The following is a 16,961-nucleotide window of genomic DNA, read 5'->3' as shown; positions in this document are numbered from 1 at the left end:
TTACCCAGGGTTGGTTAGCTTTTTAAGGGGGGGGGATTGCCAAAAATTGCTCACCTGCACGCGTCAAAAAATCAGTCTCGTGTCTGTCCCATCGTCGGCAGAAGCTGCCAAACGTCCGCCCAATTACCACAGCATCAGCCAATCAACACCAGCCATTGACACAGGAACCAATAAGCCACTGACAGCCACGGCAGCAACCAATCAAACGTCCACCCTATGCACTATCCATGTATAATACCAGGCACACCCAAACTCAGCCCTCCAGATGTTTTGGAACTACAACTCCCATCATCCCTAACTAACAAGGCCAGTGGTCAGGGATGATGGGAATCGCAGTCTCGAAACATCTGCCAACCTAGCAGTTTGAAAGCATGCCAGTGCAAGTACATAAATAGGTACCGCTGTGGCGGGAAGGTAAATGGCTTTTCCGTGTGCTCTGATTTCCATTACAGTGTTCCGTTGTGCCAGAAACAGTTTAGTCCTGCTGGCCACATGACCTGGAAAACTGTCTGTGGATAAACGCTGGCTCCCTTGGCCTGAAAGTAAGATGAGCACCGCAACCCCATAACCGCCTTTGACTGGATTTAACCATCCAGGGGTCCTTTGCCTTTTTACCTTTTTACCTCGGCTATTAGATTTCTAAGGTCCTCAGGAAGGCACTGGCCATTTTGCTCACCTGTAAAGCAACATGTTCATCAAACATTACTACATAAATTGTAAATAATAAAGTATCATTCAGCTTTAAGTGGCAGGGATACATGGGAGCAAAAAGGAGCATGAGGTCTCTCTCTCTCTCTCTCTCTCTCTCTGTGTGTGTGTGTGTGTCTAGAAAGCTTTCGTGTTTTGTTTTATTTCTGTTTTTTAGTTTCCCGCTAGATCCCCATCTGTCATTCTGTAAAGGGTAAGGAAACGGTTACCATGTGCAATGTGCAGCAATCCTCTCGGCTCTTGGGTTAGGGCACTGGAGGCTTATGAGTTCATGACTTGGGTCTCCATGCTCTAGCTGGAACAAAACGATGGCGCCTCTGGGCTCTGCCAGCAGATGATGGATGTCCACTTTATTAGGTCTATGGCTGACTGAATGCAACAAGATCAGCATAAGCCTAATTTACTCACCCTATCAGCCGTAAAAAGGCATTACATAAGCAGCTGCCCAATGAGAGAGAAAAAGGAAATGGATCAATACATTGGAAACAGTGGTGTGGGAGTTCCTGTACAAGAAGCTGTTTGGCGGACAGGCAAATTGTGTCCTTTGGTAGACCCAAAAGTCATGCAGAGGCTTTGGGTTCGAGAAATCGGCATGGCTGCAGTTGAAATATAAGCCACAGAGCATGGGCTCAGAAATACTCTGGAATATACAATCCAGAGCTTGGAAAATAAGGTAAAGATATTGTCTAAAATGTATAAGATGTTGTTAGAATGGTACACTAAAGATGAAGAGGTTAAAGCGGTAATGATACATTGGGCAAGGGATTTTGGATATAATATTCAACTCTCTTCATGGGAGAAACTCTGGAGAGAGGATTTGAAATTTACGGCATGCAGTACATTGAAAGAAAACTATATGGAAATGATGTATAGATGGTATTTGACTCCCAGTAAATAAGCAAAGATGTATAAGAATACTTCAAATATGTGTTGGAAATGCAAGGGAAAAGAGAACACCATTTATCATATGTGATGGACCTGTAAGGCAATAAAAGCATATTGGGAAATGATATATAATGAGTTGAAAAAGGTCTTTAAAATAACATATGTTTAAAAAAAACCAGAAGCCTTTTTATTAGGAATTGTAGGTGCAGAGATACCAAGGGAGTACAAAAGATTGTTTTTGTATGTGACGACAGCAACCCCGATGCTTCTATAACAAAGATGGAAGGAAGATAAAATACCTACAAAAGAAGAGAGGACAACAAAACTGTTGGACTATGCAGAGATGGCCAAAATGACTGGAAAAACCAGAAACCACAATGGCAAAAACTTTAATAAAGACTGGGAAAAGTTTGTAATATATTTAAAAGAACACTGTAAACAGTTAAAAACATTAGCAGGATTGAAATAACACTTGCAACGTGAAGAGAACTATGGATTTAAATAGAATACTATGAAAAAATCAGAGGAAAACATGATATGCAGTGAAAAATGTTGACAAGAGGACTCCATGGAGGGGAGGATGGAAGTCTGTGAAGTCTGGAAGTCTGGCTCTGCCCCTCTGGTGCTATTTACCTGTTGCTCATAAAATACATTTACAGTTGCTGCTTTATGAATTTCATCAGCCATGACAGAAGCTGGACAAATGTACTGCGGTCTGGAAAGTAAAAGTTTATCTTAAAAACAAATTGTGCGGGCAAGGGTGTGCAATTGTGCCATTAATTGTACTGTTAGCCAATCCATCTGTGCATGCAGTTGACCAGGAGACGGAATTGAATATTGCAGTTTTTACAACGCCTTTTTGCCTATTCGGCTTTTTACCCATTCTGTAGTTCAATCAAGGGCTTTATGATCACTGTTTAATATTCATTTTAATGTCTTCTAACCTTTTTTACTTTCATAACAGAATGTTAATTTTAAACTTCTAATCTCAAACACTGCCTTGGGAGGTGGGATAGATGAGATAAATAAATAAATACACAAATAGAAGAACTTGCAGACTCTCAGCAATTAGGGACAGGCGCTCTGTGCGTGCTCCAAGGCACTCATTCGCAAGTGTAATTTGCCTATAGCATCATGAAAGAGCTGAAAATGCTTTGGCTACAGTTCAAATGAAATGTAGCATGCCAGGAACAAGGATTCACCCTGGACTTTTCCACAACTTAATAGCGGCAGTGTTACTACTTGACTCTTTTGAGTGTAAACCACTGAGCCTAGGGCTTGTTGATCAGAAGGTCGGCGGTTCAAATCCCCGCGACGGGGTGATCTCCCGTTGTTTGGTTCCAGCTCCTGCCAACCTAGCAGTTCGAAAGCATGTCAAAGTGCAAGAAGATAAATAGGTACCGCTCCAGAGGGAAGGTAAACGGCGTTTCCATGCGCTGCTCTGGTTCGCCAGAAGCGGCTTAGTCATGCTGGCCACATGACCCGGAAGTTGTCTGTGGACAAACGCAGGCTCCCTCGGCAGCATTAAGATAAATTCAACAGTATAAATAAGTTTTGTTGGATGTAATAATGGAATACTGGATGGTTTAGTTTATGTAAAATATGCAGGGATTTATGGTATGTAAAACGAACCAAGGAAAGAGAAGAAGGGAAGTCATTGAAATTGTTTAAATGAGTATTTAAAATTGTTAAACAGAAAATCTAATAAAAATTAGTGTCTGTGTGTGTTCCATTCATTGGTCATCTGAGTATGATGGGGTGGAACTCACACACAGAGACACAGCTCCGAGTTGGCCTGCCACACCACGGAAATCAAAATGGCCGTGCAGTCGTGGGATCTGCCTGTTTGTGCTGCCACAGGGTGACCTGATTTCTCCACTTACACTTTGGTAAGGAGGACAGATGGCATTGTGCTTACGAGAGGATTATCACGCGGCAAATCCATGTTCTTATCCCTTGCCAGGCAGAAGGTGAGTCAAAGGGAAATTGTGAAATAAATCTTCCCCCGCAACTGAAGACACTGACGGGAAACGAGGTTCAATGGTATGACTCATTAACAGAGATGTTTAGCTTTATTCCGACTGCTGCACTGAATTCTGGTTTCTGCAGTCGATTTTCAGGCCAGATTAAGTGGCTAAAGGCTTTTCGCAAATGTGCATTAAAACCTGCAAGAAAATACATAAACCATGTATCAGTTGAAGCCTGTGGTTCCACTGAAAAAAACAGTTGCAGCCAGAACAAGTACAATGGTACCTTGGTTCTCAAACGTAATCCGTTCCGGAAGACCATTCATTCGACAACCGAGGCACAAAGGGCTGTCTGCAAGGTCAATGGAGAAAATTGAAAAACACACAGTGGAAGCCGTTCGACTTCTGAGGCGTGTTCGAAAATAGAAGCATTTACTTCCAGGTTTACAGCTTTCGGGTTCCGAAACATTTGTCAATGGAGATGTTCGAGAACTGAGGTACCACTGTATGTCTGTGTTTCATGCATGGCTCCTCCACTTCCCCAAAGAGTAGAAAGTTCTAGAGACATTTGATACAGGTTCTTATTTCCCAGTGAAGAGAAAAACAAGAAGGAAAGTGCAGCCCCCTTAACTCCAAAAGTTGTTACTCCCATGCCTAGGACAGACCCTCCGAGTGTCCCTATTTTTCTGGGACAGCCCCAAATTTACAGAAGCCGTCCCGGTTTCTGATCTGATCCCATAATGTTCTGCTTTCTTTCTTTTTAGCTGAACACATGCATATTATTATTATTATTATTATTATTATTATTATTGACATCCGTATTTTCATTGGAGAAACGTTGAAGGGCATGATAGGTTTGTAGGGTGCTTTTCATATTATTATTATTATTATTATTATTATTATTATTATTATTATTATACCACCCTATACCCGGAGGTCTCAGGGCAGTTCACAAAGCAAAATACAAAACCACAAAATATGTAATCAAAATAAAAACAACAACAGCCCAATAACCTGCCCTCAAAAGAGCCACATTTTAAAAGGGCATAGGATGGCAATCAAATCATGTAAAGGCCTGGTGAAAAAGGAACGTTTTTGCCTGCTGGTTAAAGCTGTATATTGAGAGCATTCCACAGATGGGGAGCCACTGCAGAGAAGGCCCATTCTCGTTTTGCCACCCTCTGGACCTCTCGTGGAGAAGGCACACGAAGGAGGGCATCAGAAGATGATCAGGGTCTCGGTAGGTTCATATGGAAAGAAGTGGTCCTTGAGGTATTGCAGTCCTGAGCCATTTAAGGCTTTATAGCTCAAAACCAGCACTTTGAATTGGACCCGGAAACTAATTGGTAGCCAGTGCAGTCGGACCAAGATCATTCAATCTGCAAGCATGCCACAAATATGTTTGATGCAAAGTAGGTCAGGGCAATGGGGCTGCTCATACCTCTGGATTCGGCAGCCCTCTGCTGGTTAGTTTTTGAACTACTGTAATTGCTTAGCAATAAATGGGAGCGTATCAAAAGTTCACTCCACCCACACTGTGAAATGAAAGTGAGTGAATCACAGAGATAAGTGCTTAAAGGCCATTCATTGCCGTGTAGAATTCCCCAGTACTGAAACGGCTTTACTCAGAAGGAAATCTAATAAAAGATCTGCAAACATGCCACAGTTGGAAGTAAGTCCTGGAACTTACTTTTGAGTAGACCTGCATTGTGTTACATACACCCTTGTGCAAATTAATTGAAACAAAGCATGTTTTCTATCTTACTCATAATCCTGTACTCAAAACAAACACAAAAAGTCAGTTGATCATTATGGCGTCGGAAGCCTGCAGTCAATAGAAGGAATGATGCACTCGCCACAATATATTGAGGTTCTATGAAAGAGAGCTGGAAAAGAGGTATCCTGGCGGTACTGGGATATTGCAGCAGGACCTAGCCCCTGTCACACATCGAAGTGGTGAAGGAATTCATGACAGAGCAGCAAATACAGGTACTTGATTGGCCAGGGAATTCCCTGGATGTAAATCCCATTGAGAATTTGTGGGCTATATGCAAAAGTCGCCTCTGTGCTGTAGACTGTACGACTATGGAGAAGCTCATTCAGGCGCTGATTCAAGTGTGGTACAGGGATCCGAAAATCAACAGTGACTGTTTGAAACTACAGTGGTACCTCGGGTTAAGTACTTAATTCGTTCCGGAGGTCCGTTCTTAACCTGAAACTGTTCTTAACCTGAAGCACCACTTTAGCTAATGGGACCTCCTGCTACCGCCGCGCCGCCGGAGCACAATTTCTGTTCTCATCCTGAAGCAAAGTTCTTAACCTGAAGCACTATTTCTGGGTTAGCGGAGTCTGTAACCTGAAGCGTATGTAACCTGAAGCATATGTAACCCGAGGTACCACTGTAGTAGACTCCATGCCTAATCATGTTCTAATGCTGCTTAAAAATAGCGGAGGTCATATCCATTACTAATGTACGTATATGTGAGTTTTATACATGTATATGTGAGTTTTGTACAATAAACTACATTGTTTGTTTCAATTAATTTGCACAAGGGTGTAGGCAAAACAGTGGTACGGGGTGAGTAATGGAGAAGAAATAGGGAGGCGTGAGTTCAAATCCCCATTTGGCACTTAGGCTTTCCTAGTTTACTCAGGAGGAAGTCTCATTGAACTCAGTGGGATTTACTTCTGAGTATAGAATTGGTCTATAAAGGAGCTTGGTTCAATTATTCACTTTACTCTAAGCTACCTCCTAGAGTTGCTAGTGAAAATAACACGGGGTAAGCCCCTTGTATGCAGCCCTGAGCTCTTTGAAGGAAGCATTGGATAGAAATATGAAAATTAATTTAGTGAGACTGATTTCAGTAAGATGACCAGCCCTCTTAGCGGTGGCAGAGCAAAAAGGAAGAATGGAATCTGATGCTTTTGGAGTGGAAACAAGTTGATCGGCGAGAAAGGTCAATAGCAACAGATCTTCACTGAACAAATTCCAAAATAAAACAAGAACCTCTGGATATGCGGGCACAGTATTGTGCATTGGGCACAGATGCACACCATCACCACTGGTTTGGGGGCTGTGCCCGGGCTCCCAACTGGCTCCCAGATTCACTGGCTGGGCTGCTGGGGCATGAAGTGGCAAGAGTTTATGTCCCTGATAATGGCAAGAATTGAGTCCCAAGGGCCCCCCAGATGCCTTGATCATCCAGTGGGGGGGGGATGATTTGGGCCAATGCAAAGGAATTGACAATGTGGGTAATAATAATAATAATTTATTATTTACCATATTTTTCCATGTATAACATGCCCCCATGTATAAGACGCCCGTATTTTGGGGGGCTCCAATTTAAGAAAATGCGGAGAATGGCTCGGAATTGTTGAGCTTTTAAAAGGGGGGAATGCGTCGCAAGTTCTGTCTACCATCTGTCCCCTTGCCGGCAGAAGCTGCAAATCACCCACCCAATTGCCAAGGCGACAGCCAATCGGCACCAGCACATGATGCAGCCACCAATAACACGCACAATAGCCGCTGACAATCAGCGTAATACCAACCAATCCAAGTCCCACCAATGCACTGTCTGTGTATAAGACGCCCTCCATTTTGAAACATAATTTTTTAATAAAAGATTCTGAATTCCATAACGCTGTGGCCTGTTTCAATCCCAACCAAACTTAGTGGTCTTTTATTTATCTGGGGTTGGGGTCTGGGGAGCATGATGCAAGGATAGCAGAGCCATGACACCGATAGGGCAAGATACTCTGGATGCATTCAGACACAGGAACAGTGCATCAGTTTTCCTAATTATAATGCTAACACTTCTGCCCTGTTTTCTAGTGTTATTTTCACACGGCAGTACTTGTTGCAATAGAGGTACACAGGTGGTGCTGTGGGTTAAACCACAGAGCCTAGGGCTTGTCGATCAGAAGGTCAGCGGTTTGAATCCCTGAAATGGGGTGAGCTCCCGTTGCTTGGTCCCTGCTCCTGCCAACCTAGCAGTTTGAAAGCACGTCAAAGTGCAAGTAGATAAATAGGTACTGCTCTGGCTGGAAGGTAAACAGTGTTTCTGTGCGCTGCTCTGGTTCACCAGAAGTGGCTTAGTCATGCTGGCCACATGACCCGGAAGCTGTACGCCGGCTCCCTCAGCCAGTAAAGTGAGATGAGCGCCACAACCCCAGAGTTATCCGCGACTGGACCCTTTACCTTCTACTTGTTGCAATAAGGATTTGTGGCTTTGGGGCCAATATACTGGAATGTCACACTAAATTTCATTCATATACATGTAGTGTGGAAAAAAACACAAACTTCATGCGATGTTGCTACACCCCTATGTTCCCCTATGACTCTCCCATGAAAAGAGCAGGAATGGGTTGCTTGCCAGCATATGATCCCCAAATTTGATCCCTTCACTCCCACAATTCTCTGGGGCTGCAAACAGATACAACCATGTACAATGTTGCGGAATGCAAACAACCTGCTGAAACTGAGTTTTGGGAACCCCCAGTTAGAAATCCAGATGCCAATGTCACTCAAGAATACCCCATGAATGGATGGAGAAAGTTTAATGAGGGAATGAAGGTGGGAAGGGAGAGCTCAAAGCCATGTGCGCTTATGAAATGTGTTTGCCCAAATCTTCTGAAACTTTCACTTCAGTTGAGAGGAAGTGGTCCAACAGGAAGAGGTATGTGTGGATGTCTGGATCTCTGACAAGGCACACAGTTGTGTCGCTTGGCACTTCTGGTATTAATCTCTGTAAGACAAAGAGGTGGAGAATGTTCAACTGAAAGAATTTAGCATACATGTTAAGACATTTCTCCTCATGCTCTAGCTTAAGCTACCCTCCCTTAACTTAAAAAAAGCTATAAATCTAGCTCTGCTCTGTGCAGCAGAGAATAATTATTTCCCCTCTTCTGTATGACAGTCCTTCAGGAACTTGCAGAGCAACCTTAGTCTTTTCTTCTCCTGTTTCCAGAACTTATCTTCAGTCTTTCTTGTTCTTCCCTATTCCTGTTTGTCTAAATCCCATGATGCAAAATGTTGAGGGCAATGACTTTTCATAAAGTAACTGATTTTATATAGATATAGATGATATAGAAATAGATATAGATGATATAGAAATAGAGATAGAGATAGAGATAGAGATAGAGATAGAGATAGAGATAGAGATAGAGATAGAGATAGAGATAGAGATAGAGATAGAGATAGAGATAGAGATAGAGATAGAGATATAGATATAGATATAGATATAGATATAGATACAGATACAGATACAGATACAGATACAGATACAGATATAGATGATATAGATTAGATCTAGATCTATAGACCTATAGATCTATAGATCTATAGATATATAGAGACATATAGATACAGTGGTAAGGTAAAGGTAAGGGACCCCTGACCATTAGGTCCAGTCATGGCCGACTCTGGGGTTACGGCACTTATCTCACTTTATTGGCCGAGGGAGCCAGCGTAGAGCTTCTGGGTCATGTGGCCAGCATGACTAAGCCGCTTCTTGGCAAACCAGAGCAGCGCACGGAAATGCCTTTTACCTTCCCGCCAGAGCGGTACCTATTTATCTACATGCACTTTGACATGCTTTCAAACTGCTAGGTTGGCAGGAGCAGGGACTGAGCAATGGGAGCTCACCCCGTCGTGGGGATTCGAACCGCTGACCTTCTGATCAGCAAGCCCTAGGCTCTGTGGTTTAACCCACAGCGCCACCCGTGTCCCACAGACACAGTGGTACCTCGGGTTAATAACTTAATTCATTCTGGAGGTCTGTTCTTAACCTGAAACTGTTCTTAACCTGAGGTACCACTTTAGCTAATGAGGCCTCCCGCCGCCGCACGATTTCTGTTCTCATCCTGAAGCAAAGTTCTTAACCCGAGCTATTATTTTTGCGTTAGCGTAGTCTGCAACCTGAAGCGTCTGTAACCTGAAGCGTCTGTAACCCGAGGTACCACTGTATAGACATTCTCCTTAAAAAGTAGTGCCCAAAGTGAGCTCCCATTGCTCTGTCCCAGCTCCTGCCAACCTAGCAGTTCGAAAGCACACCAGTGCAAGTAGATAAATAGGTACCACTGCGGCGGGAAGGTAAACGGCATTTCTGTGCACTCTGGCACTCGTCCCATTGCGCCAGAAGCTGGCCACATGACCCGGAAAGCTGTCTGTGGACAAACACCAGCTCCCTCACCTGAAGTGAGATGGGCGCCATACCCCATAGTTGAACTCGACTGCACCTAACCGTTCAGGAGTCCTTGCCCTAAGCTTTACCTTTACATCAGAAAAAACCTGATGTCATGCAATTGCAGTAATTTATAGCTACCATCACAGTTTTGGGATGGTATTTCCTATGCCATCCATATTGAAAATTTTATGAGGCTTGGCTCCATGAACGAGTGGGTTGTGAGTGGCTCCTGCCACCATTTCCCTTAGTTTCATATACAATTATACAAAGGATTATTATGATGACCGGAATGTAATTGAGATCAATAAGATTTTGGAACACAGAAACAAGGAAAATAATCAAATCATCAATTCTAGCAGGTGGGGGGGACACCTTACCTAAATTGATTAATTTGGTTAAATGATTGATATTGGTAATTGTATTATAAATTAGTATTGTTATAATGAGGCTATTATTGAATTATAATTGAAAATTAATAAAAAAATTATTATCACATTTAAAAAAAGTTCCCTTAGTTTCATTCTAGTTTCTGTCTGTAGGCATTTGGTGTGGTTTGCATTAAGGAATGCCTGGCGGACACCCATATCTTTGTTCATCATTAACAAAACCATACTTCTCTTGTGATGTGCAGTCTTCATTTTGTGGCAGCAAATTCTTCTACTTTTAGGACCTAGGGAATGGTTTAAAAAATGTTGCCGATAAATATTGAGGGAAAATATAGATAGATATAGAGATAGATAGATAGATAATAAGTTGTGAAAGCATCAAACAGCACTTCAGACAAGTTTGTTCTGAATCCTGGGAGGGTGCAGTAAATAACTAAAATCATATACAGTGTCTAACAGAACAGAAATTTTAAATTCTTACAGCAAAACTTTGCAGCTTCCACCTTGATCAGTTACTCTAATAAGAATGATGTTTCCAAGGGAGCAGTTTTAGAACTTTGGAGATGGAATGCAATTATTGATGAATCCTACAGGCTATAGAGCTACTTGCTACAGAGAGGCCCAGAAATTCAACAATGTAGCAACAAGGGATAACTTCAGGATGGGTATGCCAGACATTTTAAGCCTTGCATGGCCTCAGCCTGGAGAATAGAACCAGCATTGCTTAGCTTCGGCAAATGAAGGCCTTCCATCCTCACAGCTGCAGAATTGCCACCTTAAGAACAGAAGCACTTTTATAGGGGCAATGGATGAAGGTGGAAGCTGAAATGTTTTGCTGTAAGAATTTGAAATGTCTGTTTTGGAACCCAAAACCCCACGCTGGATTTCTCCCCTAGAGGCGAAGGCTGCTAAGAAGAAAAATATGAAAGGAAGCTGGTTAACGTATAACTCTTTATTAATAGAGGATGGTAATCAATTAAAGCTTAAAAACTATGATGAAATTAAAAATCAACTTTGGGGATGGCTAGAGTACCACCAACTCTTCGAAACATTGAAGCAAGATTTAAAAAACGGTTTTGTCACTGAGCCCTCTAAATTTGAAAGAGAATTACTAAACAATAAAACTAAGATAATTTCAAAGATGTAGTGACTCCTCCTTGACTGGGAAGTCAAGGAGGAGGAGGTTAAGGCAGTGATGATAAAATGGGCTCAGGACATAGGACACACTATCCCGATGAGTGAGTGGGAAACTCTATGGAAAGCAAACATGAACTTCACAGAATGTTATACCATTAAAGAAAATCTGATGAAGATGCAATTTAGATGGTATTTTACTCCATCAAAACTCTCAAAGATGTATAAAGATATCTCAAATAAATGCTGGCAGTGTGGGGAATGTGAAGGAGATACATATCACATGTGGTGGACATGCGGAAAAATTAAAGAGTTTTGGAATCTCATTTATGATGAGATGAAAAAGATCTTCAAATTAACATTCCTTAAAAAACCAGAAGCCTTCTTGCTTGGGATGTTAGGTAAAGATATACCAAAAAATGTAAACAAAATCTTTCTATATGCAACAGCCACAGCCCAAATACTGATTGCAATGTACTGGAAAGGGGGGAAAGTATCATCTTTATTGGAATGGCAGAATAAATTATTAAAATACGTGGAAATGGCACAATTGACTAATAGAATAAGAGGTAAAACAAAACAATCATTTATTCAAAAATGGGATATGTTTAAGAGATATTTACAAAAACATAATAGTGGTATAATATCTATGGCAGCATTTGAATGACCCCTGTGTAAATTAACAAACAAGAAATAAGAAAAACTGGTATGAATGTTGTAAGAAAGTATAAGAAAATATAAAAAGATTAAGGTAATAATGATAAGTACATTTGACATTAGAAAGGTAAAATACATCGGGAAATGACCGGAAGTCTAGTTTATCTGTGTAAGGACAAAAGAGATTGTATAAGTTTGAACCAATTTGTTTCTGTAAATTTACATAAGATTATTTATACAAGATTGTTTTCTTTTTTCTTTTCTTAATATTGTTTATATCTATGAATTTCAATAAAGTATCAAAAGAAAGAAAGAAATGTCTGTTTTGTTAGTTACTCACCTCTCTCTCTCTCTCTCTCTCTCTCTCTCTCTCTCTCTCTCTCTCTCTCTGTCTGTCTCAGCTATCTAGAGAGTTATGTCAGTTATGAACAAGATAGGAAGGGCTATAGCTTTTTTTAAAAAAGTGGATTTGTTGCGCTAGGGTGATAGAGCATTTTAGTGCACTCAAATTGCACAAACCTAAATGCACAGTATGTGCTTGAATCCCTCCTGAAAAATGGTGTGCTCTAGCACCCTAGTGCAGCAAATCCACTTTAAAAGAGAGAGAGAGAGAGTTGGGCACAAAGCATGCTAGATGCAAAGAGCCAAGAGCCAGAGGGAATGAGCCACTATGAATAACCAATAAACACACAAGACGTAATCTGTCTGTTCATAGAGTCCAATAATCCACGTGAAGGGTGGATTGCTATAAGCCTGTTCTACTGATGAAGCCTAGGATGATGAAACAAGGCTAATATTCGGGAAAGCCTTGTCTTAGACTCTGTGAAAGGATTCTGTGGAACTGTAACAGTCCTGTAACAAGTGGAATAGACACTTATACATGTATGGACCTTATGCATGAACTGACTAGAGAATGAACTGATCCACTGGGTCTTCTGCTTTTTTCATTGAAATTTATGAGACTTCCGTTGAAATCTACAATTTGATACAATGAATAGTATACTTTATTTATTCAAAAGTACAGCCGGTTACGTCTTGTGTGTTTATTGAGTATGTTTCACGTAACCATAGGTTTGTTGTTGTTGTTGTTTTACTATGAATAACCAGCCAAGAATGAAAATCTGTAATGCACATAAAGAAAGATAAGGATGAAAGATTGGTGACAAACATCACTCCCTCTGCGAGCAAACTTAGTCTTACAGAAGTACAGCAAATATTTATTTTTAAGGGGTTGCCTCGGGCACATGAAGCCAGCCAAATGAGGCCACAGAATTATGAGTTTCACTTGAGAAGAAAACTGGGCGATGGTTGGCTGGCTGGCAGGCACTCTGAAATGAGGGCACCTCTTAGGTTGTGAGGAGACATGGCAGCATTTTGTTGTTGCCATTCCTACTTATGAAATAGCCAGAAAACCCCCAGAAAAAACCCCAACAACAAAAACAGGTGTTGTAGAGGTTAAATTCTAGGCTCATATTCTGAAGACTGCAGAAGGAAGCCCAGCAGTGTCGCCTGGAGAAATAGAGGATGCGTAGCTTTCCATGATTTTACTCAGATTGCCATCAGAAATGCATCAACACAACTAATTATTATTTTTTAAGTTTCTTAAGCTGTTTTCAGCATATTTTAAATGCTCGTAACCCACCCTGGGAACCACAATTTTCAGAATATTCACTGGTGAAATAATAGTTCTTCATCTTTGGCAGTCTGAGGGCAATTCCCCCATTCCCTATGTTTTGGTTATTCTCTTCGCACACATCTCTAGTTATTATGAGGTATACAAAAGTAATCCCCATAAGTTCTTTTCCAATATACTTCTCTTTGCTGTTTTCAGTCACTGGTGTGCTGCTTCTTCACAAGATTGTGTCCAAAGTAACTTGCAAGATAACAATTTATTTTTTATTTTTTAGGTACAATTCAGAATATAATATGAAACAGACCACCTGAATGAAACTCGTGGACCGTTGGTGGTCTGTATACCAGTTTTTGGGAACCTTTGATATAAACAAATACAGATATCAATCACAGAATCAATATAATATAAAAAAGAAAGCATATGGAACAAAAAAATACAAGCAGGCTAATCATTTTATGGCAACCATGAACAAATAATAGAGCAGATGTTTGAATCTTGCCACAAATTCCACCCTGTCCCCCATGCTAGAACCTGAAATGGCTTATTTGGTTATAGGATATTCATTTATTTAAAAATAAACAAATATTTATTTAATCTGAATATATTATAAAATATATTTTATAAGTATTGAATATAAATATAAATTGCGCTTTCATATAAAATATAATTCAGACTAAAATACACACATTATGATATTTAACACATTGGTAAGAACTGCTTGGCAAAGGATCTCAGGTTTGAAAGGCCTGTCCGAATAATCAGACATCTAAAAATGAGCAAGTGCCGTATCGGCCCGACTATAAGCTGCACCCGCAAATAATCTGCACCTTTAAAATTCAAGACTCCCGGCACTACCACCCTGATGGCAACAGAGCCCTGGGTCAGAGGGACTTCTGGCGCAACCCGGCAAATAAGTCCTTGTGAAAATAAAGCCCTGCCAAGTGTTCCCTGCTGTGGAGTCCATAGCTTACCGGCACTTTCAGCCGAAAAGGTCCCGAGGCAGAGAATCAAGATGACTAGGAAGCCAAGAAGGTTCAAAAACTTCATGGTTCCACCCGGCTGCAGACTGTCTTCCAAAGAGACTCAGGCAGTCGTTGCTGTTCACCAACAGCGGTGCAAGGTTTATTTATTGGGGCGGCCCGGTATGATAAAACATGATTGCTGTAGGAGCCTCGGCCTTTGTACTGGTTTATTCAGGATTAACAGATAGCCAACTCTTGCTCCTATGCTCAGAGCTGGAAGTCTGCCAATATATATATATCTATATCATAAAGCAGCTTCACTGCTCAGATTGGGGATTTTGGGACTAATAAATCAAACCCCGCTTCCCTGGCGGAAAGAGAGGGAGGCCTTGAGAGGGGAAAAGGTCTATTTGTTTCACAAGCCTGAAGACTTTTATAGGATTCAGGGAGGACAATTGCTTTTTCCCATCAGGTGTTTTGGACTACAATTCCCACAATCTCTGTCCCTTGACAGAGGGAGTGATGTTTTTCACCAATTTTTCATCCTTGATTATGTACATTATAGAAACAGGACATTCTGGGATCACATCAGAAACCAGGACAGCCTCTGTCAATCCAGGACTCTCCCTGGAAAACAGTGACACTTGGAGGGTCTGAGATGTATAACTAGGTGTCTGGGGACTTGTCCATTTATTCCATTGCAGTAGTCATACTTCAGCCCACCAGATATTTTGAACTGTAACTCGCACTGTCCCTTCATCTGGTTGTAAATACTAAGATTATACCAGCAAGATTAATTCTTTCTGTAAAAGAAAGAAAGAAAGAAAGAAAGAAAGAAAGAAAGAAAGAAAGATTTAAATCATGTCTTACTGACTAGTGATTTAAATCGATTAGATTTCAATCAAATCCATCCTGGTGGCAAGCAATCCTATGTACACTGAAGCATGTGCAACACACAATCATCTAATGCCGGTGGGCATTTTCTGCGGGCAGAAACCTATTCCCACAATGGATCACTCTTGTAGAGTGAGAGTATTGTCATTACCATATTGACCCAAGTATAAGCAGCACCTGCAAATAAGCCACACCTTTAAAATTCAAGGGGAGAAAAAGACAATACCCGAATATAAGCCTCTCCCTTAAAATTGGGTTACAGGCTGAAAATTGATGCGGTTGGTAGAATCGTTACTCCAAGCCAATTTGAGCCTTTGATTTTGCAAGTCCGCAAAAGTTACCGTACAATCGCTAAAATCGCAAAACAATATTCAGTTGCGACAATTCCGCAGGCTCTCACACCCGTAAATGGCAAATGAACAGTCTTAAGCTTGCAAATCGGCAATAAAACTTTTGTTGTTGTTCCGCTTTACTGTATGTCTGTTTCAGCAGCAATATCGTAAATGCCAATTTTTCTAAGGTCGTGAATTTGGAAAAGAAGTGCGGCTTATATTCGGGCCAATAAGGTATTTAATCTTAATTTTTACTGTGCATTGTAGAATAATGCAACAGGTGATGGGGAGGGAAATGAACATCATATATTAATTAATTTATCAAACCAACAAAAATAATATATACGGTCTTAACATCTCCCCCAAATTCTGTCACTCCCGACAGAAATAATATTACCCATATTTCAATACATCTGTTTTCATATGACCCCCCCCCCCCGGCACAAGTACATAGTTAATTTATGACACTGTGGCATTCCAAGATCAGAGCATTATGAACTGTAAATAATAAAATTCTAACACAGCACTATAATGTCGGAGTTTATGATTAACAGAAGGATATGAACCTTTGCAAATACTTTTGTAAAACACCTCCCGGGCTGAAGGCATGCAGTCTCATCAGGATGGTGTCAAAGTCCAGAAGGCCACGCATCATGATTGCTTTTTAAAAACAATGAAGTTCAAAATAAGGTGTGACAGTAGCACACCTTTCTTTGCTCAAAGGAGCACAGCCAATGTAGATGCCTATGATTCACAAACTATCAATGGTTTCAAGGCACTGGGGGTCAAAGCTTTCGTTTCCCCCTGTGGAACACTCAAATGCACCACAGACATTAAAGCTACAAGAAATTTTTGGAGGGTTTTTAAAAGGCATTTTCGGCACTATTTAACCCCCGTGGCTGCTTTTATGGGGCATTTGCCCGATTTCTGAAAACTAATCTGATGGCTCATCTTTTGACCTACGTGGAAATATGGTGTATGCAGCGCCAAACTCTGCAGGGGGCAATTTGCAGGTGTTTTGTGCCGTTTTCGAGTGAATTGGACGTCGGAATTTTGGCAAAAACTGTGTCAGGGCACCGAGGGCTCATTTTGGGGCCTACCAGGAAATGCAGCATTTGCACCGATTCACTCAAAAACGGCGCCAAACATCTGCAAATTGGCCACTTCAGCATTTGGTGGTGCACACGCCATGTTTCCATGTAGGCGGAAAATGAGCCA

The 16,961-nt window shown here is 41.2% G+C and overlaps 1 long non-coding RNA gene across 1 annotated transcript; it reads right to left on the bottom strand.

The window, feature by feature from the left end:
• Positions 1-8,102: 8,102 nt before the first annotated feature.
• On the bottom strand, positions 8,103-14,682 carry LOC310707963. Its single transcript, XR_014526783.1, has 3 exons — positions 14,527-14,682; positions 10,359-10,415; positions 8,103-8,305 (listed from the first exon to the last, which is right to left on the bottom strand). It is a non-coding gene; the product is annotated as an uncharacterized lncRNA (long non-coding RNA).
• Between the last annotated feature and the right edge of the window lie 2,279 nt (positions 14,683-16,961).

The sequence above is a fragment of the Podarcis liolepis genome (assembly GCF_965112155.1).
Source record: "Podarcis liolepis genome assembly, chromosome: 5".
In the NCBI taxonomy this organism is placed as follows: Eukaryota; Metazoa; Chordata; class Lepidosauria; order Squamata; family Lacertidae; genus Podarcis; species Podarcis liolepis.
This window is presented reverse-complemented; position numbering and strand designations above follow the sequence as displayed.